This window comes from Zonotrichia albicollis, chromosome Z (genome assembly GCF_047830755.1).
Source record: "Zonotrichia albicollis isolate bZonAlb1 chromosome Z, bZonAlb1.hap1, whole genome shotgun sequence".
In the NCBI taxonomy this organism is placed as follows: Eukaryota; Metazoa; Chordata; class Aves; order Passeriformes; family Passerellidae; genus Zonotrichia; species Zonotrichia albicollis.
Genome location: NC_133860.1, coordinates 7,990,941 through 8,015,755, shown reverse-complemented (window position 1 = coordinate 8,015,755; position 24,815 = coordinate 7,990,941). Strand labels below are relative to the sequence as shown.

At 51.1% G+C, this 24,815-nt stretch overlaps 1 long non-coding RNA gene across 1 annotated transcript; it reads right to left on the bottom strand.

Moving 5' to 3' along the window:
- Positions 1–19,305: 19,305 nt before the first annotated feature.
- On the bottom strand, positions 19,306–23,808 carry LOC141727089 (uncharacterized). The gene is made up of 4 exons (XR_012578127.1): positions 23,524–23,808; positions 23,317–23,367; positions 19,604–19,647; positions 19,306–19,437 (listed from the first exon to the last, which is right to left on the bottom strand). It is a non-coding gene; the product is annotated as an uncharacterized LOC141727089 (long non-coding RNA).
- Between the last annotated feature and the right edge of the window lie 1,007 nt (positions 23,809–24,815).

The window sequence follows — 24,815 nt, the reverse complement described above, 5'->3', positions numbered from 1 at the left end:
TCCACAGCTATTTTCATGCTAACCTTTCTGCAGGTTCTGTTATTCATCCCAGAAAGGCTCTTTAAAAGCCCCAAGGAAGTGTCCTGGCATTTCCAACATGTCCATAGGGAGGCCCAGCGGCAGTTTGGAAGAAATCTGAATTTTGTGATGCCAGCTCTCCAGCCTGTGTCAAGATATGAGTGCAGAGCCTCATTTGCATAGAGGCAAGTGCTTTAGAGGAGAGCTCAGCTTTGTGCTCCACATTTGTAGGAGACCCTCAGTCCCCTGTGAGGTGATCTTTGTGGTCAAAGCTGGACTGCACCACAGGGGGAAGAGTTTCAAAGATCAGCCTAATGCCATCTTCATCTGAGCTTGAGAATTCACAGCAAACACAGTGGGTAAATCTAATCCTTAGTGCGGCTCTGGGTGTGTGCTTAGCTGATCAAATCATCATGGTCCGAGTGGTGTGACCATCTCAGCTGCCAGGGAGGAGATGAGGTGACCATGGGGATGATGAGACCATGGGGAGCGCAGAGGTGCACTCGTCCTCCAAGGAATATGAGCTGCACCCCCTCCTGCAGATTAACTCTCACTCTTTCTTGCAGAACAGCTCCATGGGGATGCTGCACCTTTTTACTCATGAACCATGGGTCAGCACACCAATCTGGAGGTGCCTGAGGAGACCTTGGAGACCCTTCCCAGCTTTGAGGAGATGAGCCACCTGGCAAGTTATTCTGGAGTGGGGCTTGCTCAGCTTCTTTCTCTATTTTGTATAAAATAATTAACTGGCGAGGAGAGAGAGAGACAGAGAGAGCATGTGAGTTTGCAGCTCATTGCCTAGGCATTAATTGAGAAGGAGAAGACCAAGTCCCTGCTCTTAGGACTGTTTAAGTTAAAGAGGAAACTGCCACAGCTCCACAGACTCTGCCCAAGGACCTTCTTTGTGCACAAAGGAAACCAGAAGTTAAACCACGACTAATGAGGAGCAATGACTGTGGAATTTCTGGATCAACAGTGTCCTCCTTCATGTCTCTGCCCAGGGAGCAACAGAGCCTGAAGAACACATATCTCAGCTACAGACCTCTGTTCCTTAAATCTCTCTATGGACTGAATGTCAACAACACGGCCAAGCATTTTGGAAGTACTTTTGAAAGTACTTGCATTTTGAAAGTACTTCCTACCTCAACATCTAAGAACAAAAAAAGGAAAATACTTGTTTCCATTAGTAAGTTCTCAGCAGATTATCCCCACAAGGCAGGAAAGTGAGGAAGCAGGGAATTTCCTGGGACAGCACCTCCACAGCCACATGGGTTCAGGCAGAGAGCCTGCAGTGGTGGTGGCTCTGCCTTTCCCTGTGTTCCTTGGCTGCACTGTCTCTGGCAGGTGACAGTCTGTGTCTGTGTCCCCTTGAGCAGCAGCCTCGGGTCCAGGGGTTCAGCTGGTGGTGGTGATGTGAAATGTGGGTGCAGCTCTGTCCTGTAGGAAGGAGCTCAGAGATTCCTGCTGTTTCTGAATGGCAAAGCTAATGTCCAGGCAGTAGAAGGCATTTCACCAGCTGGAACACTTAATTTTCTTCCTAGCTACTGATATCTGTTAAAGGCAGATGGGAATGGAGAGGGGAATACCCTCATTCCTGCCCAGTTCCTGAGTCTTTTAGAGTGAGGGGCCCTGGAGGAAAGGTTTGCCCTTACTGTAGACATGATTTAGCTGGAGCTGCCTCCTGCCTTCCATCAATGATATGTCACTGCAATGCGAGCCCTTAGATAGAGGTGTGTTTACAGAGCCTTTGTTCTCGTGTTCACTGAATTGATCTCCATCTGAGAAAGTATCACTCACTGTCAGAATTAAAAAACAGCCCATGAAAAAGAAAAGGAGCAGCCTGACTTCAAAGGGCTGTGGTTCTTTTCTTGTGGCCTCTCCTAACCTGCACGCAGCTGAAAAACTTGTTTGACCCAATTCATTTCAGGCCTCCTTCCTCCCCTCCAACAGACAAAGACTCACAAACAATAAGCTCATTCAGGTGCAGGAGAGGGAGGGAAGCCCAGAGAGCCAGGCGAGGCTCCTGCTGCACACACCCTGTTCCCACAGATAAGCACAAAGCTGGAGGAGTGACAGGTTATCTCGGGCAGATCCAGCTACATGCAAGGTCTCCTTGAAGTCAGTGGTGTGTGTCTGTCGAGAGATGATATCTTTTATTAGGCCAACTGGTAGAGTTGGAAAAACTAGACAAGCTCTCTGGGGCCCAAAACCTTCTCCAGGCCAGAGAAGTATCTGGGTCACCTGAAGACAGGAGGTGCAAGAGATGTTGTAGTGTAGGAGGAGGGTAGAGGTTAAGTACCTTTAGTGTCTGGTGGGTTGGCTTGGCATAAAGTGAGATTTTATAATGACCTTCCAGTGCCTAACGGGACTCAGAGAGAGCTGTACAGGCCCTGGGGACAAGGCAGGCAGGGACAGCACCCAGGCAATGGCTCCCAGGGTCAGAGGGCAGGGACAGATTTTGGCCCATTGGGAATGAGGAATTGCTGGCTGGGAGGGTGGGCAGGCCCTGGCCCAGGGTGCCCAGAGCAGCTGTGGCTGCCCCTGGATCCCTGGCAGTGTCCCAGGCCAGGCTGGATGGGGCTGGGAGCAGCCTGGGACGGTGGGAGCTGTCCCTGCCCATGGCAGGGTGTCAGTACTACACAGATGATGTTTAAGGCCCTTCCAACACAACCCATTCTGTGATTCTGTGATGTTTAAGGGATTTTTTTTTCTTTGAGGGGTACCGATTTAGCTTCTGACTCATCTCATCTCTGACTGGCGTGTGGCCAAGGGTGGGACTGCAGCAGCAAACCCTCCCATCAGTTCAGACTGCCTTGAAAAGGTCCTTCAAGGTCAGTGCCAGGCATTACCAGGGTGCCTGGCCTGGCAGCTGTGACCTTGGAGTTTCCAACACCTGATAACATGCTCAGGAGAGTTATCTCTGCAGCAGAGGTACCAAACCACTCCCAGGCAGGGCTGACTACAGCAGACAGCCCTTTCTTCCAGCAGGAACACAACCTCATACAGAGATGATCTCTGGATGCTTTTCCCCCCTCTTTCTATTTTTAAATGTGCTCCAAGCTGAAATCTTCATTTTTTTCTCTTCAGTGATGCATGTGTCTGCATTTCCTTGAGCTGATATTCATTCCTTTCTCCCGTTTCTTTTCCAGGAGAAATGTCTTAACATTTGCCAAAAGTAACTATTGTTTTTGCAGTTTAGAAATGTGAATGTGTCACTAAAGCAATTATCTCTAAAACCTAACTAAACAGGCATAATGCTGCTTAATAGGAACTTTGTCGCCTCTGAGCACTTTTCTCTTCGTTAATGAGTCACTGCAAAGCAAATTACCAGTGGTGTCACAGTCTCAGTCCTGCTTCACTGCAGCTGGATGTGGCATTGCCTCGCTGAAAGCAGAGCTCAGCCACGGATCTGCCCTGTGTGAGGCAGAAGCTCTTTATTAAGTTCTTTATTAGGTTTTGATGATAAGATGCAAGAAGAGCAAATTAAACCAGCCACTGGGCAGCAGCAGCCTGGTGAGCATGGGTACCAATTTCCAGGTGGCTGAGAGGATTTGGTGGCTGGTCCAAAACAGCCAGGAGCAGGCTAATAACATGTGGAGGATCTGGGTTTGGCGATTATACAGCTGGCAAGAGGGATAAGGGACAAAACCAGCATGGACAGTGAACACCTTGAGCTTTGAGGTGCTTCCCCAAGGCTGTAAAATCTGCCTTGGGCCTGGTTTCCATCACTTGGTGACCAACACCAAGGAGATGCTCTGCGCTGTTACACACAGCATTAGTGAATGCAGCAGATACAGCTCCAACCAGCCCAGTCCAGTAAATAACCATGCACAAAAAGCTGTTTGTGAACCTACTTCCTATGGCCTAGAAATGAGTTTATCTCAGTTGTGCTGAATCACCTAGCTAGACTTATTCAAGGAGGAGTCCTCAGAGATTTTCCATAGGTGGTCATGCCTACAGGTAGAGCTCTTTGCAGGCATCAGTGAAGCTCTGCAAGGAGACAGCACCTCGAGTGATTTTAAGCTTTCACATCAAGGCCAGGGAGCAACCTGGTCTAGTGGAAGAGGTTGCTGCTCATTGCAGGACAGTTGGACTAGTTGATCTTTGAAGGTCTCTTCCCACCCAAAACATCTGATAATTTCATGAGCTCTGAGAGGCAAAAGGGTTCACCACTGAGTTCACAATCACCAGCAGAGCTGTGGTTTCTGTGTCTGTGCCCTATACCTGTGTCCTTTTGTTAGTGATCACTCGTTAATGTGTTGAGATACCTGGCACTTCCTGTGGGCTTAGATCACATGTGAGGAGAGTTACTCAGCTGTGGTAGGATGTCATTAAGCTTCTGCAATTAGCTGTGCTGGTGCTCTCAGCTTCCTTATTTTCATAGAGTTATGGAATCCTGGAATTGTTTGGGTCAGAAGGGACCTTTACAGGTCATCTAGTCCAACTCACCTGCCATGAGCAGGGACACCTTGCACTAGACAAGGTTGCTCAGGGTTTGTCTGTATGTCATTCCTGTGTGTTCCTGTTTACATGGTCACAGCACCAGAAAGGCCTGCAGAGCTAGGTGAGAGGAGCAATTCTCTCTTCTGGTGGCATTTCCCTGGACAAGGGTTAGGAAGGTGGTACACAGATTTATCTCTCCTGCCTAGGAGGTGGTGACAGTCCTTGTGTCCGTCACCTGAAGGTTTCCCTTGAGCCCTGATAATCTCAAGTGTTATAACTCATAACTATTATCAGGCACTTCCAGAATAGCCAGGGTGGGAAGACCTTCCCCAGCAAGCTCCCTGCTTGCTGCTCCCACCTCTCATGCTCCTGAAAGAGAAATAATCTCCTGCCAAGGTCTTTCACTCTAGTGGCAGAAAGATTTGGGAAGTGCACAAGAGACGCTATTCCTGGCATCCATCTCCACAAGGCTTCAAACCCTCGAGCCTCATGTACAGCTCTGAAAGGTGTCTTAGAGCCAGTCCCAGCAGTGTGGTGCATTAGACTCCCTCAGAGCCAGCACACACATCCCTGGGCAGCCTGTGGGATGAGCAATTTATCATTTGTCCCTCTGTGAGCCTTTGCCCAAGGTCCAGATGATGACTCCTGGATCCCCACGCCCAGCTCAATCCCACGCCTGCTGCTCTGCTGTAGCCTTGCAATTCCCGAGCTATCTATCACGGCACATTTATTCTGACACCCCGTGAGTGCACAGGTTAGTGCTGCTCTGCCAGGCTCAGCACAGGCTTCTAAATATATTAGTGAAGGGGAAAGATCTGGGATGGCTTCCAATTTTAACCAAGGTCACATTGGCGAGTGCTGGTGTGCAGCATGAGGATATTATCCACAGCATCTTTCACTGAGCTGTGTTCCAGCTGCAATGTGCAGCATTCCTGTGCTGCGACAGGAGGAGATGGGAAAGCATGGCAGCAGCAAGGAGCCTGGGATATAGCTAAAATTTTGCTGCAGGTGTGGTGTGCACTTGAAGATCTTTGCACCTCTGGTTATTTTTCTACCAAAAAACCCAAACGCAAACCGTGTTGCTTACCTGCCTCGAACTGTAGACTTCAGGCGTAATGTTTTTCAAAGAGCTCAGAGCTTTGGGCTCTTGGATTCATCCTAGCAGACAATTTTCCCATTAGGAGACAGCCAAATGCTCCAGGGAAACATACATTGCTGGAAACTGCACCTGCATTCCAGATTTACCCAAGTCTCTTGATGATGCATCCTAAGAAGAGCTCTCTTCCTAGCCACAAGAAAGGGCTGGGAAAGTTTAGGCAAGGCCAAGGACTGGAGGTGAGACACATCACAGAAGGAGGTTTGAAATCCCCCCTCTGGCAGCAGTGACTCTGCGACTCTCTCCATGGGAAACGGACGAGATCTGGACTTTTAATTGCAGCCCTGCACTGGAGGAGGAGACCCAGGAGGAGCAGAAAGGGTGAGGAGTAAAGAAGAGAGGTGCATAATTTGAGAGAGCAAGGAATGAGGCTGGAGGCTCCAGCTGAGGACACTGCTCGGCAGAGGCAGTTTATGAGCCTGGCAAAAACAGCATGAGGAGATTTCCTTGTTGGCTCTTGGTGAGGCTCAGGAGCTCCTTAAGGCTGGGACAGCTTCCCCATTCCTGCAGGCAGGCAGTGAAGAGCCCTGTGCTCCCCTGTGAGTGAAGGGCAAAGTCTGGGGCAAAAAGGGACAGGTTGCCATAAATTCCATTCTTTCTAGGCTCAGCGACCAAGAGCTGTGCTGGGGTCTCACTTAACCCTGATAAATGTGGTGTTGGGAAGGATGCTGGGAACATCCTGGCCATGTGTTTTCCTATGATCATTCATCCACGGTGAGGCAGGAAATGGGCAAGGGTCAAATTTATTTTCTTAGAGAAACCCCATCTACTGCCTAACTCCCCCTCTATTAGATGCATTTCAAGATGGTGAAGGGCTAGGAATCCCAAAGGTACCCTTATGCCTTAGATGCAAATAAAGCCCAGGCAGAAAAGAAATAGCTTTTCTGTGTCTCAGCACGGGGAAGGCTGTCAGGGGAGGTTCCTGAAACGTGCATGAGGCAGAGCAGTGTCGTGGAGTCCCTTGGCCGCGGGACGAGCAGCGGGCAGGCTGTGCAGGATCCAGCTGTGCCACGCTAATCTGCTTCTCTGAGGCCACACTTGGTTACTAATGTGGTTTGTCAGGAGAAAGGGCAATGTTTTATCTTTACTTGCCTCTATTTTTAGCTGCCTTGGGTCAGCAAAACCACTCAGACAGCAGCGCTGGGGGACCTGCATCTCCAGATCCAATTGTCCAGCTCCGAGCCATCCCCTACACAGAGAGCAGCCTGAAATCTGTAATTCCTCCTTTCTCCCAGCTCATCCTGCTCCCACTCAGCAGTGCCCACCTCCTGGTGGTCCCAGCTTGTGGCTGTGCTACACTGCCCCAGCCTGATGGTGTAGAGATCCCCAGAGCTGGTGCTCCAGGTCTGCTCATGGCACAATCCTACGATTGTTCCGAGGTTTTACACGTGAGCTGAGTGCCTGAGGTACTGAGGGGCACACCCCTGATGGGCTGTGTGCATTTTGCTCCTGCCCCTGCACTGGGATTCCCAGGCAGAGGAGTACCCCTGCTCTGTGAAACCCACAGGCTGTGAAACCCACAGGCTTTCCTCCACCATCTGAAAAATTTAATTGTCATTAGCGTGCCGCATTAAGTGCTGGGAGGGGTTGCAGAGGCTTTCTGTGGATTTGTCCCCAAGTTAGATTGCACCTGAAATGACTGCATGCCTTTGGAGCAGCAGATATTCAGGATCAGTGCCTGCTCCAGTACTGCTCTGTGTTTCCAGTGCTGGCTGTAGGGCAAGAGATGTTGGTCTGCAGTTATCTTTCCATTCCATTCCTGAACAGAGGTTTAAAAATCAATGCCACACGGTGCAGTCGGAGCAGGGTTGCATGGACTCTCTGAACTGAAGCGTAGTTTTGGTCTAGAAATAATCTAGCAGTGTCTTGCAAAACTTCCAGGATTTCATGAGCTGGACTGGAACAGAAATGCCACAGGCAGTGCTGCCAACCCTGAGCATTCAAATACCATGAGTCAGCCCCCCCATCCTCCCTGACTCTTCCAAGTGTCTTTTCCTTTAAGGGTTTTTTTTTTAACAGTGAGGTTAAACTTGGTTCTATTTTCCAGGTTTCTCTGCTCCTCTTCTCCCCTGCCTTTTGGGGAGGCTGGAAACTTAACTGTTTTGGGAGCGAGGAGGCTGTTTCTACAATGAAGAGGAAATGCAATTCTCTGAGCCCCTGGAGCAGGGCCCTGAGTAACGTTGTTATGTGGCTTTATGATAAATTTGGGAGATTTGGCAGCGCTTCAGTCTGGCTCCTTGTTTAATTGCCTGCAGATCCTGCCTTGTCATTAACACAAGAGGTCAAGGTACTGGCAGGAGTTCTGTGATTTGTGGAGGCATACTTAGCTTATGAAAACACCTCTGTCTTTGCCTCCCAGCGAGCTTTCCTTGTTCACCCAGCTGTTACTGTTGTTCTCCCCCTCTCCTGAGCTCCTTCAGCAGACTCTTCCTTGCCTTTGTGAGGTGCCTTATGCAATGCCTGCGCTCCAGCACACTTCTGGCCAGCTACACGCCCGCTGCAGCGGCATCTGGGCATCTGAAATGCTCATTAAACTTGGTATATTTTAATAATTGTGGTCCAGGAAATGTCTTCTTCCTCTAAGGGAATGGAGCAGAGAGGATGGCAAGGGAGCAGAGCCCAAGGAGCATCCAGCAAGATCTTCAGATACAGAAGGAGCATCTGCCAGGATACAGCACACACGCAACAAGCAGCACACAAGTCTACTGCATGACAGATATTTAGGTTGAAAAAGACCTCTAAAAGTGTTGAGCCCAACCCTTCCCTCACTGCCAAGACCGCCAGTAAACCACATCCCCGAGTGCCACCTCTACACCTGTCTGGTCTTTCTCAGTTCTCCCTGAAAATCAGGGCTTGAGGAGGCTGAGAATTCCCTCAAAACCAGGACTTGCTCGTTATTTATTGCTCTAAGCTCTGTATTACTCCTTTTGTCCACAAATACTTACTGCCATCTGACAACACAACAAGAAGATGTTAGTCCAAAGGGACAGGACTTGGCTAAGCAGCATCCAGCATTATTCTTTTTTTATTACTAGATTGTTGAAGGGTTGATTTGCCTGGGCTTTAGGGTATCCTAGTACTTAAAGGGAAGTAATGAAAAATATGGAGAGAGATTTTTTTATGTGGGAAGATAGTGATAGGCAATTGGGAAAGGTTTTAAACTGAGGGATGTAATATTTAGATTAGCTATTAGGAGGAAATTCTTGTCTGTGAGGGTGGGCAGGCCCTGGCCCAGGGTGCCCAGAGCAGCTGTGGCTGCCCCTGGATCCCTGGCAGTGCCCAAGGCCAGGCTGGATGGGGCTGGGAGCAATCTGGGATAGTGGAAGGTGTCAGGGGGTGGAGTGGGATGAGCTTTATGGTCCTTCAAGGTCCTTTCCAAGCCCAGCAGTTCAGTTCGTGTACAGCTCCGTGTCCTGCTCTGCCCTGAAAGTGCCGCTCAGTCTCACAGCCGCCCGTCGCTGCAACGTTCCCAGCAGTGCTGCAGCCACAGCCTGCCAGCTCTGGAGGGGCTGCAGGGCCCGGGATGTTCCTGACAGGACACCCTGTGGGCTGCAGCAGCAGCAGGAGAGTGCAGGATCAGGGCTCAGCGCGGGCTGAGGGATGGATGGATGGATGGATGGATGGATGGATGGATGGATGGATGGATGGATGGATGGATGCTGCGCGCAGTCTCTGGCACCCCTGTGTGGCCGCCTGCACAAGCACAGCCCAGGCAAACACCTCAGCCTTCCCCGACAGCTGCTGCCTGGCCAGAAAAGCCCGGGAACCATTTCCAGGAGGTCTGGAGGGGATATTAAATCCTGGCCGGTCAGGCAGCAAGTCCCTGTGAAGAATGGGAGCCCTGTTATCCTCTGTGGAAGGCCAGGAGGACACCAGGAACCAGGAGAGTCACAGAATTCCTGAATCCCGGAATGGTTTGGGTTGGAAGGAACCCTAAAGTCCATCCAGTGCCATCCCTTGCCATGGGCAGGGACACCTTCCACTGTCCCAGGCTGCTCCAAGCCCCATCCAGCCTGGCCTTGGGCACTGTCAGGGATCCAGGGGCAGCCACAGCTGCTCTGGGCACCCTGAGCCAGGGCCTGCCCACCCTCCCAGGGAATAATTTCTCCCCAAAAAAAGAAGAGCTAAGGAAGGGACCAGCCCAAAGTGTTTCCTGTCCCTTTGGTGTTTACCTGTCTGCTGTGTTCCTACAGCTGGGGCAGGGAGCAGGAAAATAAGGATTTTGTTACTTTGATTGGCTCCCATCAGTGTTTGATACTTTCTTTAATAAACTGGACCAGAAAGACCTGAGGGACCGGGACCGGACCGGACCTGAAGGGCCTGTGATAAACCAACTGGTGTCCTGGTCCCCTTCCTTCGACAAGAGAGTAGATAAGAACCCCTGAGCACAGAGCAGGACCAGGGCCTTGGCTCAGATGCATTTGGAGAAAAAGAGCTCTGTGGGCTCAGTGTCACTGCAGTGCCACCAAATGCCATGCTGTGTGTGGCACCAGGGCCACTGAGTCTCGGTTAATTTCTGCCCTGAGGTGTGCAGGATGTCTCTGCTTCGGCCTGTGCAGCTGAAGAACAAGTCTGGACTCTTCACTTTCGGTCCTGAGGTTGTTTATTAATTCTTATCTATAAAATTTTCTTTCTGCCCAGCCGAGATCTGCTCAGAGGGCAGCCACAGGCACTCTGTGTTGTCCTTTTATACTACAAACTGCGTATATTATATTTACATTAATTTCCAATACCTATCACCTATGTTAGACAGTGCATTTCTACTCTAAACCAATCCCAAAGTGCCAACATCACTGCAGAAAATGGAGAACAAGAGGAAGAAGGAGGAAGGCTGGACACGCCCTGATTCCTCCATCTTGTCCCCATAACCCCCATACCAAAAATCCCAAAATCTACATTTTCACCCTGTGCATATTTTATTATTACACTATTCAAGCCTGTGTGACTTTCATGTCCTCATACAAAGTTGGCAACTTGCTCCAGGGGTCAAAATCAAATCCCCAGGGTCTCTGAGCCCCCCGGCGGGGTCCTGGCAACTCTGGACACCCAGAGGGATGTGCCGACAACTGAGAGGGTGCTGTGGCCACTGAGAGGTTACTATGGCCATCAAGGGGCCACCTTGGCAATCAAGGGGGAGCTGTGGCCATTGAGGGGGCACCTGGGCCCAGCAGAGCTGCCTGTGCACCACCCACCCACCAGCACCCATCAGAGCACCAGCCTCATCAGCCACAGGCACATGGAAGCTCCTCGTTTAACATGCACGGCTCTCTGGCTTTGGGATGCTGTGTGGGTGTCCAGGAGCACAGAGGAGAGCCTGGCACAGAGCAGGGCTGGCAGCTGGGCAGCTGCTCCAGCAGGGAGGCCAGCCCCACACAGACATGGCTCTGGGGTGTTTCCTGTGTGTGGAGCAGCTTCCCAGTGCCCTACCAGACCCTGGCTTTGTGGCAGAGTCCTGCACTTGGAAATTATTTGTCATTATTTGAAATAAGCTGCAGCCCCAATTACATCTCACAGCATTTTCCCCAGTGCAAATGGTGCTGAGGGAAGTGGAACAGGTTTTGAGCTGTGCCCACAAAGTCTGAGAGCAGAGAGGACACAATGACATGTGGGTGTGGAGACAGGCTCTGGAGAACAAAACACTCATAACTTGCAGGGGAAGAATGAGACAGGATGTTCAGTAGCAAGTTAAAACAAATTTTAAAGTATCTTCTTGCAAAGATGCAGCCATTCTAGGAACTTGTCACTGCAGTGTGTCTTTGCCTTCTCCACCCCAGCCCTGGCTCCAGGAGGGCTCTGAGCTGTGTTCCTGGAAGAGGGGGTGGCCAGAGGAAAATGAGATAGGAGCAGCATCCAATGCACACTCATGGCTCCTGGAAGCTTGGTCACTTCTTCATGTGCTGTTCCTGGCATTTTCCCAAGCAGTCCCCACTCCTGAAGGATTAGGAGGTGACACCTAATGTCATGTCAGTCCCCATGATGTCCCTGATGTGCCACCCTGAGCTCTGCAGCCCATTGCAGCCAGGCTGGTTCCTGGTCTGCACAGGCTCTGACCACAGCGAGCCCTGCAGGGATCTTACAGGTTTGCCTTCACCCTCAGGGTGTCTTGGGCAGGGGAAGCCACCCCTGAACTGCTCTCAGGAGCTCAGGGCCCTGGATGGGTCCTGGAATCTCAGTGGTGAACATCTCTGCAGTGATGAGAGCTGCCTCAGCATCCAGAATGTCCAGGCACCTCCAGCCTGCCTGGTAGCTGGGAGTGGGGCAGGTGCAGGGGGATTTTCTGGTGATCTCCATCATCATCTGTGGGTTTTGCCTGCTGGCCATTCCCTTTCCCAAACTTTTCCCTTTTACAAAAGTAGTGCTACCTGTTAAAGCTCCAAGCAAGAAATCCTCATGCCTTCCTCTGACACCCTGCCAGGATGGTCTGACACTGAGGTGGCAAAGGGACCCCGATTGTTTGTCACATTTCAGGTCACTGGGGAAAGGAACATCCCCAGGAATGGCAGGGAACACACCAGGGTGGGCTGTGCTCCTACCCTGACCCCTCTCAGTGTCCTTCCCACTCTCATCCCGTTATCAACAGCCTGGATGAGGGAATTGAGGGCACCCTCAGTCAGTTTGTAGGTGACACCAACATGGGTAGGAGTGTTGATGTGCTGGGGGCAGGAAGGCTCTGCAGAAGGGCCTGAACAGGCTGGATCCATGGGCTGGGGCCAGTGGGATGAGGGCCAACAAGGCCACGTGCTGGGTGCTGCCCCTGGGTCACACCAATCCCATGGAATGCTCCAGGCTGGGACAGAGGGGCTGGAAAGCTGGGAAAGGCCCTGGGGGTGCTGGGGCCAGGGGCTGGACACGAGCCCAGGGTGCCCAGGGTGCCCAGGGGGGCAGGAGGCCAATGGGCCCTGGGCTGTCCCAGCCAGGCTGTGACACAGCCCCAGGGCAGGGCCTGTCCCTGTGCCGGTGCTGCTGAGGCAGCTCCAGTGCTGGGGACAGCTCTGGGCCCTCAGCACAAGAGAGACACCGAGGGGCTGGAGCGTGTCCAGGGCAGGGAACGGAGCTGGGAAGGGGCTGGAGCCCCAGGAGAGGCTGAGGGAGCTGGGAAGGGGCTGAGCCTGGAGCAAAGGAGGCTCAGGGGGCCCTTGTGGCTCTGCACAGCTCCCGACAGGAGGGGACAGCCGGGGGGAACAGGGACAGGAGCAGAGGGAACGGCCTCAAGTTGCACCAGGAGAAGTTTAGATTGAGTATTAGGAAAAATTTCTTCACTAAAAGATTTTCCAGGCTTTGCACAGCTGCCCAGTGCTGTGATGGCATCCCTGTCCCTGGAGGGATTTAAAAGCTGTGTGGTTGTGGCACTCAGGGACATGGGTCAGTGGTGGCCTTGGCAGTGCTGAAGGAATGGTTGGACTCAGTGGTCTCAGAAGGCTTTTCCAACATAAATGATTCCATGATTCTATCATCTTCCTGTAGGATATTCCATAACACTGGAAGGTCCCATCCCCTGGTGCTGTAGGGAAGTTTGGGAGGTGCCATTGTGGGTTGATGTGGAAAGGATCCCTGGAGCCATCTGGCTGGAACTGGGAGCTGTGGGGGTGCAGGCAGGGATTGGGGGTGCAGGCAGGGGCTGGAGGGTGCAGGAAGGGATTGGGGGGTGCAGGCAGGGGCTGGGGGTGCAGACAGGGATTGGGGGTGCAGGCAGAGATTGGGGGGTGCAGGAAGGGATTGGGGGGTGCAGGCAGGGGCTGGGGGTGCAGGCAGGGATTGGGGGTGCAGGAAGGGATTGAGGGATGCAGGAAGGGATTGGGGGGTGCAGGCAGGGTTTCGGGGTGCAGACAGGGATTGAGGGGTGAAGGCAGGGGTTGGGGGGTGCAGGCAGGGATTGGGGGTGCAGGAAGGGATTGAGGGACGCAGGAAGGGATTGGGGGTGCAGGCAGGGGTTGGGGATGTAGGAAGGGATTGGGGTGTGCAGGCAGAGATTGGGGGTGTAGGAAGGGATTGGGGTGTGCAGGCAGGGATTGTGGGTGCAGGAAGGGATTGAGGGATGCAGGAAGGGATTGGGGGGTGCAGGCAGGGTTTCGGGGTGCAGACAGGGTTTGGGGGGTGCAGGCAGGGATTGGGGGGAGCAGGCAGGGGTTTGTGATGGGGCAGGTTCAGGTTTGGGGTGCAGGCAGGGGTTCAGGGGTGCAGGCAGGGGCGTGGGAGGCGGACAGGTGTTGAGGGGTAGAGCAGGTGTTTGGGAGGTACAGTCAGGGGTTTGGGGGGCAGGCAGCAGTTTGAGGGGCTGTAAGGGGTTTAGGGTGCAGGCAGGGGTTTGGGGGATAGGTAGGGGTTGGGGGCTGTTAGGGGTTTGAGGTTTGGAGGACTGTTAGGGGTCTGGGGGGCTGGCAGGGTTTGGGGGGCTAGCAAGGATTTGGGTTTTGCAGGGATTTGGGATTTGGGGGGCAGGCAGAAGTTTGGGGTTTATGGGGCTGGCAGAGTTTGGGGTTGAGGGGATGTCCGGGGTTTGGGGGCTGGCAGGGTTTGGGGTTCGGGGGGCTGTCAGGGGTTTGGGGTTTGCAAGGTTTGGGATATGGGGGGCTATCCGGGGTTTGGGGGCCTGGCAGGGTTTGGGGTTCGGGGGGCTGGCAGGGATTTCGGGGCTGTCCGGAGTTTGGGGTTTGCAGGGTTTGGGCTTTGGGGTCTGTCCGGGGTTTGGGCTTTGGGGTCTGTCCGGGGTTGCGCGGTCAGGCCGAGGCGCTGCCCGCAGGTCCCGGCAGCCGCCACCAGAGGGAGCCACAGCGTCACCGGCCTGCGGTATCGGGAGGGCGGGACCGGGAATGGGAATACTGGGATGGGGATACTGGGATGGGGGACAGGGATGGGGATGATGGGATGGGGATATTGAGATGGGGGATATTGGGGTGGGGATACTGGGATGGGGATACTGGGATGGAGATACTGGGATGGGGATACTGGGATGGGGATGCTGGGATGGGGATATTGGGATGGGGGATATTGGGGTGGGGGATACTGGGGTGGGGGATACTGGGATGAGGGATACTGGGATGGGGATATTGGGATGGGGATACTGGAACGGGGATATTGGGATGGGGGAACGGGAATGGGAATATTGGAATGGGGATATTGGGATGGGGATATTGGGGTGGGGATATTGGGGTGAGGATATTGGGGTGGGGATATTGGGGTGGGGGACAGGGATGGGGATACAGGGATAGGGGGGCGGGAATGGGAATATTGGGATGGGGATAGTGGGGTGGGAATATTGGGATGGGGACACTGGGGTGGGGGATACTGGGATGGGGATATTGGGATGAGGATGTTGGAATGAGGGTATTGGGATGGGGATAGTGGGATGGGAATATTGGGATGGGGATAGTGGGATGGGGATATTAGGATGGGGATACAGGGATGGAGATATTGGGATAGGGATACAGGGATGGGAATACAAGGATGGGGATATTGGGATGGGGATATTAGGATGGGGATACAGGGATGGGGATACAGGGATGGGGATACAGGGACAGGGGCACTGGGATGGAGGTACTGGGATAGCAAAACAGGGGTAAGGACACCGAGATGGGTATTTTGGAATGGGGGTACTCGGATGAGGATATAACAATGGGGGAACAGGGACAGGGTACAGGGATGGGGAAACAGGATAGGCGATATTGGAATGGGGATGCTGGGATGAGGGAACTGGGAAGGGGGTACCAGGATGGGGGAACTGGCGTGAGGGTATTAATATGGGGGAACTGGGATTAGGAACTGCAGTGGGAGTATTGGGATGATGGTATTGGGATGAGGATACTGGGATGGAGGTGCTGGGATGAAGGAACTGGGATGAGGGAGCTGGAATGGGAGTACTGGGATGAGAACACTGGAATAGTGGTGTTGTGTTGGGGGGACCAGTGGGAGGTGAGTACCAGGATGAAGGAGAACCAGGATGGAGGAAGGTGATGGGATGGAAGCACACCAGCATGGAGGAACACTGGGGTAATGTGGTCTGGGATGGGAGTTCTGGGATGGGGGAAGCACCAGGGTGAAGGAGCACCAATATTGGGGAAGGTATCCCGGAATGCACTGCAGGAACACTGGGATGGGGGGGTTACAGAGCACCAGGATGTGGAGCATTGGGATGGGGAGGCTGCTGGGATGCAGAATATGGGTGGGGGAGCATCAGGCTGGAACAGCACCAGGCACAAGCCCACTTGCACCCCATCTGTAGCAAAGACTGCAGATGGAATAGCTGGGGCAGGACACAGGGATGGGCTGTGTGGATGTGCTGTGGGGCCGGAGAGCCTGCAGGATGAAGTTGTCCTGGATGGGCTATTTGTAGGAGGGATGCTGAGAGAAAAGTCTAACTTTCAGGGAGCAATCATCTGTTTGGGCTCCTCCCTGGGATTACAGCACCACAGGCCCTTGGGGAGCAAGTTGTTTGCTTCGAGCTCTGCTGTTTAATGGGTAATAAGTAAAATCCTCCCTTGGAGCTGTTAGAGCAGGAACTCACAGGATGGTTTGGGTTGGAAAAGAGCTTCAAAGATCACTGAGTTCAACCCCTGCCATGGGCAGGGACAGCTCCCACTGTCCCAGGCTGCTCCCAGCCCCATCCAGCCTGGCCTGGGACACTGCCAGGGATCCAGGGGCAGCCACAGCTGCTCTGGGCACCCTGGGCCAGGGCCTGCCCACCCTCCCAGCCAGCAATTCCTCATTCCCAATGGGCCAAAATCTGTCCCTGCCCTCTGGCCCTGGGAGCCATTGCCTGGCTGCTGTCCCTGCCTGCCTTGTCCCCAGGGGCTGTGCAGCTCTCCTGGAGCCCCTGCAGGCCCTGGCAGGGGCTCTCAGGTGTCCCTGGAGCTTCTCTGGTGCAGCTGAGCAGCCCCAGCTGTGCCAGGCTGGCTCCAGAGCAGAGGGGCTCCAGCCTTGGGGCTGGATGGGTTGAGCCTGAGATCTGCCTGTTCTGAATTCCTGAAGGACACACTCATTCAAGATCATTCAAAGACCGTTCAGTTCAATGCTGTAGTTAATGGCAACCACTTCTGATGGCGTTGGTTTGCTTGCAGGTTTTTTTTTCTTCTATCTAGAATGTGCGTCAAATGTGATCTCACAGATATGCCAATTCTACATTTAATGGCACTTTTCATCCCATCTTCTCATGGACAGACTCATGGAGAAACAGGATTCTTCCCTTAAAATAAAACATGCTTTTTGCCACTCTATTCCCTACTCAGTTTTAAGCACCTGAACACTGAACCTTGTTTATTTCCTATTTTTGCCCTTCCTGTTTTTCTATCCACCTCACTCATAGGCAGGGTAAACTTTAAACCTTGGGCTTTGGGCTTGCTGTGACTGTAAAGCATTTGGAACCAGCAGTGCAACGGTGCTTTTGTTAACACAGCCAGAGGGTCTGGGCTTTTGGGATGTGAAAGGATTCAGCTGACTGGGAAAAGGTTTATACACTAGACAGACCAAAAATCTTGTTTTAAAATATGTTTGTTTGTTTGTTTTTTAACAAAGTGAGATTCCTCCCCCGACTCTCCCAAATCTATGGGGAAAATATCCTGATGTCCATTCTGCATGTAACTGCTGCCAGATGGAAGATGGGATGGGAATAATGGCAGCAAAATCTGCAATGGAAAAGTGCTCCAGTCAGGAATATGGTACTGGAATATGGCAGGAATAGGGTTACTGCATGGCTGGAGATACTGAGGGTTATGGTCTCTGAGAATCAGAGAATCCAGAATGGTTTGGGTTGGAAGGGACCTTAAAGTTCTCCATGTTCCACCCCTGCCAAGGACAGGGACACCTTTCTCCAGACCAGATTGTTCCCCATCCAACCTGGCCCTGCAGAGGCACTGCCCAATGGTCCAAGAAAAATTAATAAATTGTGTGTTTCAGCAGCATTCGTGGAAAAATGTGTCTCCAGCTGAGTTTTCTGAGAACCCAGGAGAACACACCAGGAATTGTGTTTCTGCTGGGTGTCCTCGGGCCAGGCTCTGAATGGGAATAACCTCTGTGAGCAAACACATCCAAGGCAGGGACAAGTGAGGGGAACAAGACCTGCTCCTCTGAGTGCTTATTCAGACCTGACTCAGGTGTCTCTGAGGCTTGGCTGCTGCCAGCAAAGGCTCAGATGTGGGAAAAGGGCTGTGAGAGGAGGACACTGCTGCGTCAGGGTCACTGTACTGAGAGCCTATTCTCACCGAGATCACAAGAACTCCTACAATTTATTCTCTGCGTGACAAACAATGGCACAAATCCCGCAGAAAGCCAAAAAAATAGAAAATATCAGCTGCTAGAGCTGATGTCTCAGAGGCAGAAATGCAGCTCTGTTTGACTATGCTTTATGTAAACTTTGCCGCCACGTTTCACCTGCTGTGAACTGCAGCAGGAGCCCAGGGCGTTTCCAAGGGTGATGCCTGCTTTGTTCCCAGCTGGAGCTGCCCTTGGATGGGGTGTGGGATGTGCTGCTGCTGCTGGGAGAGGCAGCCAGCTCCCTTCTCTTGTCTCAGGCAGGTGGTGGTGCTAAGGGGAGGGAAGGGGATGAGGAAGGATGGGGCTGTGGGTCTCAAGGACGTGTGCTGGACACGGAGTTTGTGAATCCAGTGGGAGCAGGAGGGAGCTCCTCAGTGTGGTACTTGCTGGAGGTGTTGCTCTCCCAGTGACAGAAAGGGCTTCTGCTGCTTTGAGGATTTTAATGGTTTAATTTTAATGGATTTAATTCCCATTTTTATGGTGAGCAACACCAGAGAATCAGAGAGTCTCAGAATGGTTTGGGTTGGAAGGACCTTAAAGCTTGTCCAGTGCCACCCCTGCCATGTGCAGGGACAGCTCCCACTGTCCCAGGCTGCTCCCAGCCCCATCCAGCCTGGCCTTGGGCACTGCCAGGGATCCAGGGGCAGCCACAGCTGCTCTGGGCACCCTGGGCCAGGGCCTGCCCACCCTCCCAGCCAGCAATTCCTTCCTGTATGTTTTCCCTTATATTTCTTCCTAGTATATTCCATATATTATGTGGGTGTGGTGTACCAGCACCTCTGCCGTGCCCTTTGACCCCACAGGAATCAGGCAGCAAAAGGCAAAGACACAGAGAAACCACAATTTAATGCTGAAAATGGTAAACAGAAACCTCCTTATATGTTTTGGGAAAATCTTAGCTGCTTGAGGCCATTGTATGTGTTACCTGGTCTCTGGGATTACCAGGACTGTGAGAGGTCACAGAATTCCAGTCTGCAGAGACCCCAAGGATAACAAGGTCCAAACTTTCCTGGTGAAAGAAACATTCATTCCTGCAAACCCACATCTATCAAAACCCAAAACTCTTGTCTGTCCAGACAGAATCCCTGGAAGTGTCCAAGGCTAGGTTAAACAGAGCTTGGAGCAACCTAGGCTAGAGAAAGTGTCCTGCCCATGACAGGGAGTTGGACTAGAGGAACTTAAAGGTCCTTTCTCAAGGAAAATATTAACCTGGGGTTCTGTATCTTTTTTTAATAGATTTTTTTTTCATTTTTCACGTGTGTTTTCTCCCCAGTCCCTCCAGTGGGACAGTGCCCTGGCAGGGTGGCCACGGCCCTGCCCCAGCCAGGGGTGCCACAAGGTTTGGTGCTTCCCTTTGCCCCTGAGCACACCCAAATAATCCATCCAGGATTTCCGAGGCGCTGTCTGCAGGTGGATCTCTCCCAAGGTGAGCAGGAACAGGCTTGCTGAGCCAAGGCCAGGAGGGATGGTGTCCTCTGATGTCTTCTCTCCCACAGCCCACAGAGCTCCACCCTGTAATCCTCAAACAATGCCCACCGATTCACTAAAGCCCCAGCACACTGTTTCAGAAGCCTCTATTAAATGCACCCAAAAAAAAAAAAAAAAGAGGAGAAACAACTTGATTAAAGACTGCAGATGATGAGGAATCCACCACAGCCCCAGGTCCCACACCCTTCATTTCCTTCACTCTTAAATGCTTGCAACTAAATTTGTCCATCTTTCATGTCCTGCCATGCATACCTGTATGTCTTGATAATTTCTTGTTCAATTTAAATTGCTGTGTCCTGGAGAGAACAAATAGAAGATTTATTCAGTGTTTTTGCAGCAAAGTTAATTCCCTTCTGAAATCAAATCCCTCTTAGGAGAACACACCTTACTTGGGAGAGGGGACCAGACTTTTTTGTTCTTTAAAACTGTAGAAATTAATTTACCACCACCACACCTTGAAAATGTCATGGATTTTCTCATCTCCAGGACCTGAATGGATGATGGAATGAAGAGCAACTACTATTGCTCTAGCTGTCTGCACTTCAACCCCTGTGAACGAAGCCCAGCTGGGGAATATGGGATTATTATGGAGAAATTAAACATTATCTGCTGGAAACTATATTATCTGGAATCCAAAAGCAGGCCTTTCATGAAAAGCAGTTTCTCTCTGCGGAGTGCACTTAATTGTGCTGCTAGTACTTTTTAATTAGTATAATTTGGAAATTGAGTTAAATTAGACATTTTATTTCAGCAGCAGAAGAAGGGGCACTGGAATATCTGCTGACTGAAGGGCTGTGCCTGCTCACTCTTGGTCTAGCTCCAAAAACCTGCTAATAATTATTCATAGGAGCCAAGCTAAGCAGGGATGAACTCAGCAGCTTCCCAGGTTTTACTGTCGCTTCTGAAACAAGGGAAATTTCCTCACTCAGTGCAGGGAGGAAGCCATCTCCCTGTGTCCTGCCCCTGGGGAAAAACAGTCGAGTCCTGCTACACAGGAAAGCCAGGGTGCTGTGGGCTCAGCCCTGCCTGGGGGTCCCCAGCTGGGGTACAGCACAGTCATACTACAGTGACAGTTTAGAAAAGGAAGATTATTTTACAGAGATAGCTCTGGAAAAATGCCTGCTTCCTTTTTTTTTAAATCAAATTTGAAGGATTCTTTAGGGAAAATAATGGAAAATCAGAGAGCCATTAGCAAACCTGTGTGCAGCGCTGGGGACAAACATTTTAGTGGGGCCTGTTGCAACAGGATGAGGGGTAAAGGTTTTAAACTAAAAGAGGATGGATTTACATCAGATATAAAGATGTTTTTACAGTGAGAATGGTGAGGCCCTGGCACAGGTTGCCCGGAGAGGTGGCAGATGTCCCATCTCCAGAACCCTTCAAGGCCAGGCTCCCCCAGCCCCAGTGCCCTGAGCCCTACCCTCCAGCTCATGGGGGTGACAAGTGTCAGTCGGAGCGAGGTGAAATGACTTCTCATTATTTCTGTCATTTCTGGTGGCACACACACACAGAGTGTTTTGGGACAAAAAAATAGAAGGGTTTTTCCAAGCAAAGTCTGTGCTAGTGGGGATAACTTGGGCAGGGCAGCTGGCACCTTCACGTGGTTGGTTATTTGGGCAGCTGCAAATTTCCGTCTGATGTGTGCCTGCTACCCTGTGTGTAGATATGAGGGTATCAGCATGTCTCTATTTTGTCCCAGCATGGTTAATATAAACCTGCCCTGCTCTGACTCCCACAGGCCAGAGCATGATAAAATACCTGCCATGTGCCTGACGTGCCTGTGGTTTGATATTGTTATCTCTTTTTTTTTTCTCCTATCAAAAAGCAAGAGCGTGTCAAACCCTTTTTTTCCTAACAGCTTTTTCAGCAAGCAGGGAATGAAAACATTTCCCTTTCCTCCCCAGTCACCTTGCTGGGAAGGCAATGGGGTCAAAAGTGGGGTGCCAGCCCTGGGCAGCTGCTGAGGAAGGGAGGGCAGGTGTATTTTTACACCTGCAGCACAGTGTATTTTTACCAAAACTACGTGATAAGAAGCAAAGCCCGTGTGAAGATAAGCTCACTTATTTTATTGGCAGACAAAGGATAAGTCCTGGGCTCCTGTCATTGCTCAGCCTGAGCTGCTGGCATGTGGAAACCACAAGTTTATGTGGTTAAGGACTATCATTTCACAGTGTGGAGATGCCCAGTGGGGAAAAGAGGATGAGAGACTCGGGTGCTCTGAGGCATCACATCTCTCTGGTGAAAGGAGAAGTGTGGAGGAGCAGACCTTGAGCAACCCTGATGGCTTCTCCATTGCACATAATATATAAACTGTGGTTAGCTGACAAAAATGCACATTTTCCAAGCTGCCCCGTGGCTGATGGGTGCAGGAGTGCTGTTTGCTGCCAATCCTCCTTCCTTTGTGGTGGCTCTGCTGGTAGGGGGAGAGAGGATGTGGCCAGGAAGGGAGGATCTCCACATCAGCAGGTGAGTCAGGGCCGGGGAAGGCATCATTAGAAGGTACATGAGAGATAACAGAGGGTGCAGGCAGGTGACTGCAGAGGATGTGGGCTCCCAGGAGCAGGAGAAGCTGGAACCTGGGCTGCTGCCATCAGCAGGAGCGTGGTGAAGGCCTGCCTGATGGGCTCTTCCCAGCAGGCTCTGGATTAACCCAACACCAGGCAGGGGAGCTGATACAGCCCTGAAGCAGATGAGGCACTGAGCTGTGGTGTTACAGTCTGAGACATTTCTTATTTTCCCAGGGAAGGTTCTCTCCTGGGACATGTTCAAAGAGTCATTGCTGATCTGGGGCTGCTGTTACCCCTGCAAAAACAGTGTTGGTTTACACCTGGTGAAAGCTCAGAAGGTGCTTTACCAGCAGCCCAAGGCAGTACCAACCCTCAGGTGCTGCAGCCATCCCAACTCTGTGGTGCCCAGCCTGCTCTCCTCAGCCTTTTCATGGTGAAAAATGTACCCAGGGCCAGAGCCCCTGCCCAAAGCTTGGCTTTCTAGCTACTACATCATTCCAGGCAGAATTCTGAAACTAGAAGTTGCTTAAAAATAAATATAACTACCTGTACACGGTATGATGCTGAGCAATGAAATGGCCAAGGCACAGACCCACAGAATAATAAAGTGGTTTGGGTTGGAAGGGACCTGTGAAGCTCATCCATTCCCATTCCCTGCCATGAGCAGGGACAACTTCCACTATCCCAGGGTGCTCCAAGCCCTGTCCAACCTGGAACACCTCCAGGGATGGGGCAGCTACAGTTTCTCTGGGAAACCTGTGCCAGAGCCTCACCACCCTCATTGTGTAAAACTTCTTTACATATAATCTAAATCCACACATTTTTAGTTTAAGACCTTCACCCCTTGTCCTGTCACAACAGGCCTTACTAAAAAGTTTGCCCTCACCTTCCTTCTAAGCCCCCTTTATTGAAAGATTGCAATAATTTCTCCCTGAAAAATCACATTAGAAAAATGTTTTGCTGTTGCCTTCCATCCAGCATTCTGGATTTTGCACATCCCTAACCCAGTTAAATTCCCCTGCTTCTTCTCCCACCCCAACTATTTGCAATTCCTCCCCACTGCACCCCTCTAAGCAGCATCACAATCCTTCAATGCAATTAATATCCACAGTAAGGGATTATGGAAAAAAAATCCCATTTACAACCAGAGGAAGAGAGAGATTTCTGGGTTACTGTAATATTTTCTGGCCAGCCATGCCTCTGCCAAACACACTTGTCAATGTTTAATTCTAACTCCAGCACAACTGGAGTTATTAATGTCCCTGTCAGAGATGTTTTCTGTCACCCTGTGGAGGTGTCTGACAGGATCCATCCCGCCTGGTGTGGAAGGACATCCTTCATCACCACCCCAGGTCCCTGCTCTGCCAGCTCTCAGCTCAGCCTCCTCAGCAGCCTGACCTTTGCAAATCCTCGGGGCTAGAACCACGGTGATCCTTTAAATTGGTAATTTGTTCTTACCTGGATAATCATACTTTGTATTTCCAAGGCCTCTTAAATCCAACGATGTAGCTGTGAATTAAATCAGTGGAGGAAAGTAATTAATTATGTCCAGGTAGTCTCATTATTCAAGAGAATTGTGTGAAATATGGGAAATTAAGGCTATTATTTTAAGCTACATGGGAGGTCAAGGAGAAAATCCAGCTGTTCTGAGTTGCAGCTTCTCACCTGTGGGGAAAGCAGCATTAGGGCAGGATTTCAACATTCCTGAAGCAAATCAGTGCTCACAAACCCAGATCTCCGGGAACCCAGACCTCCTCCAAATAACAGTGAATTTAGCCTTGACTTGCAAACAGCCTTGGCACCCATGGCTGTGCTGGATAAAAATGCCCCTCTAAAAATAACTGGTAAGTGGGGGAAGGAGCCTGTCCCCACATTCAGCATTTCAACACCAGCTCCACCAGCTTCCCCTCCCACCACAGCCAAGCATTGCTTCACCCGTGGGTACCCTGCTCTGAAATGTAAATATAGAATATATCTATATATATATATGTTGATCTATATATATGTATATATAGATATATATGTACATATAATTTTTTTAATTTTTTTTTTACAGGAGAGAGTACTGACAGGCCAGTGCTGTCTCTTTTGTCATGAGCAGCCTGCCTGGCCACATTCACACCCCATCACCTCTGCTTCTCTCCAGGTTTTCAGCCAGGCTGCCTCACACCTTGAGGTTTGGATGCAGCAGGGACTGCTGGAACTCCACATCCAATATCCCTGACCCCAGGCACAGACAGACATCTCCCTTGGGAAGGGGGACAGATGCTTGGGAAGGAGGGTAGAGCTGCTCACTCAGGCTCTGTCAGAATGGGAATAAAGACCTCGTCTGTCTCCAGTCCTCTGCTCCTACACTGGGTCCATTATTTGTGTTTTTAAAGGACGTCTATTTGCTTTCAATTCAACTGCAGCCCGACCATAATAAGGATCAGTCTAATTCTGGCAGGAAGATTGTTGGCCAACTATTTTAAGTGTTTATTTTCCTGCAGAAGTCTCTGAGGGAGCATCTGAGCACTTAATGGCCACAGCCACTTCTTAGAAACCCACTGAGTTCATCACTGTGCCTCCATCCTGGCAGACACCTCTGTCATCCCACCTGTGCTGGCAGGACTTGGGGAAAAAGAAATTAATTCTTATCTTTAGCTTAATTTTTCGGTACCTGTCTGTATGTAAAAATGAGAATTCCACAGAGAGGAGGTATGATTTGAGCAGAAAACAGTACATTGAATTTTGCCTTCAGCTACTTTCTGTGAGGCCAAGACTTGCTCCGAGCTAGAGAAGGGGCACCAAGCAACCAGCACAACCCAGCTACGAGCAAGGTACTTTGTCAATATTCTGTATTTCCCCTTGGAATCAGCAGATTCCCACCATTGCTAAGGCATTTTAAAGGCTATTGCCAGGGCAAGACTAGAGTTTGGCACAGCATTTTTTGAGTTGCAGCTTGTGCTCTCAAAATC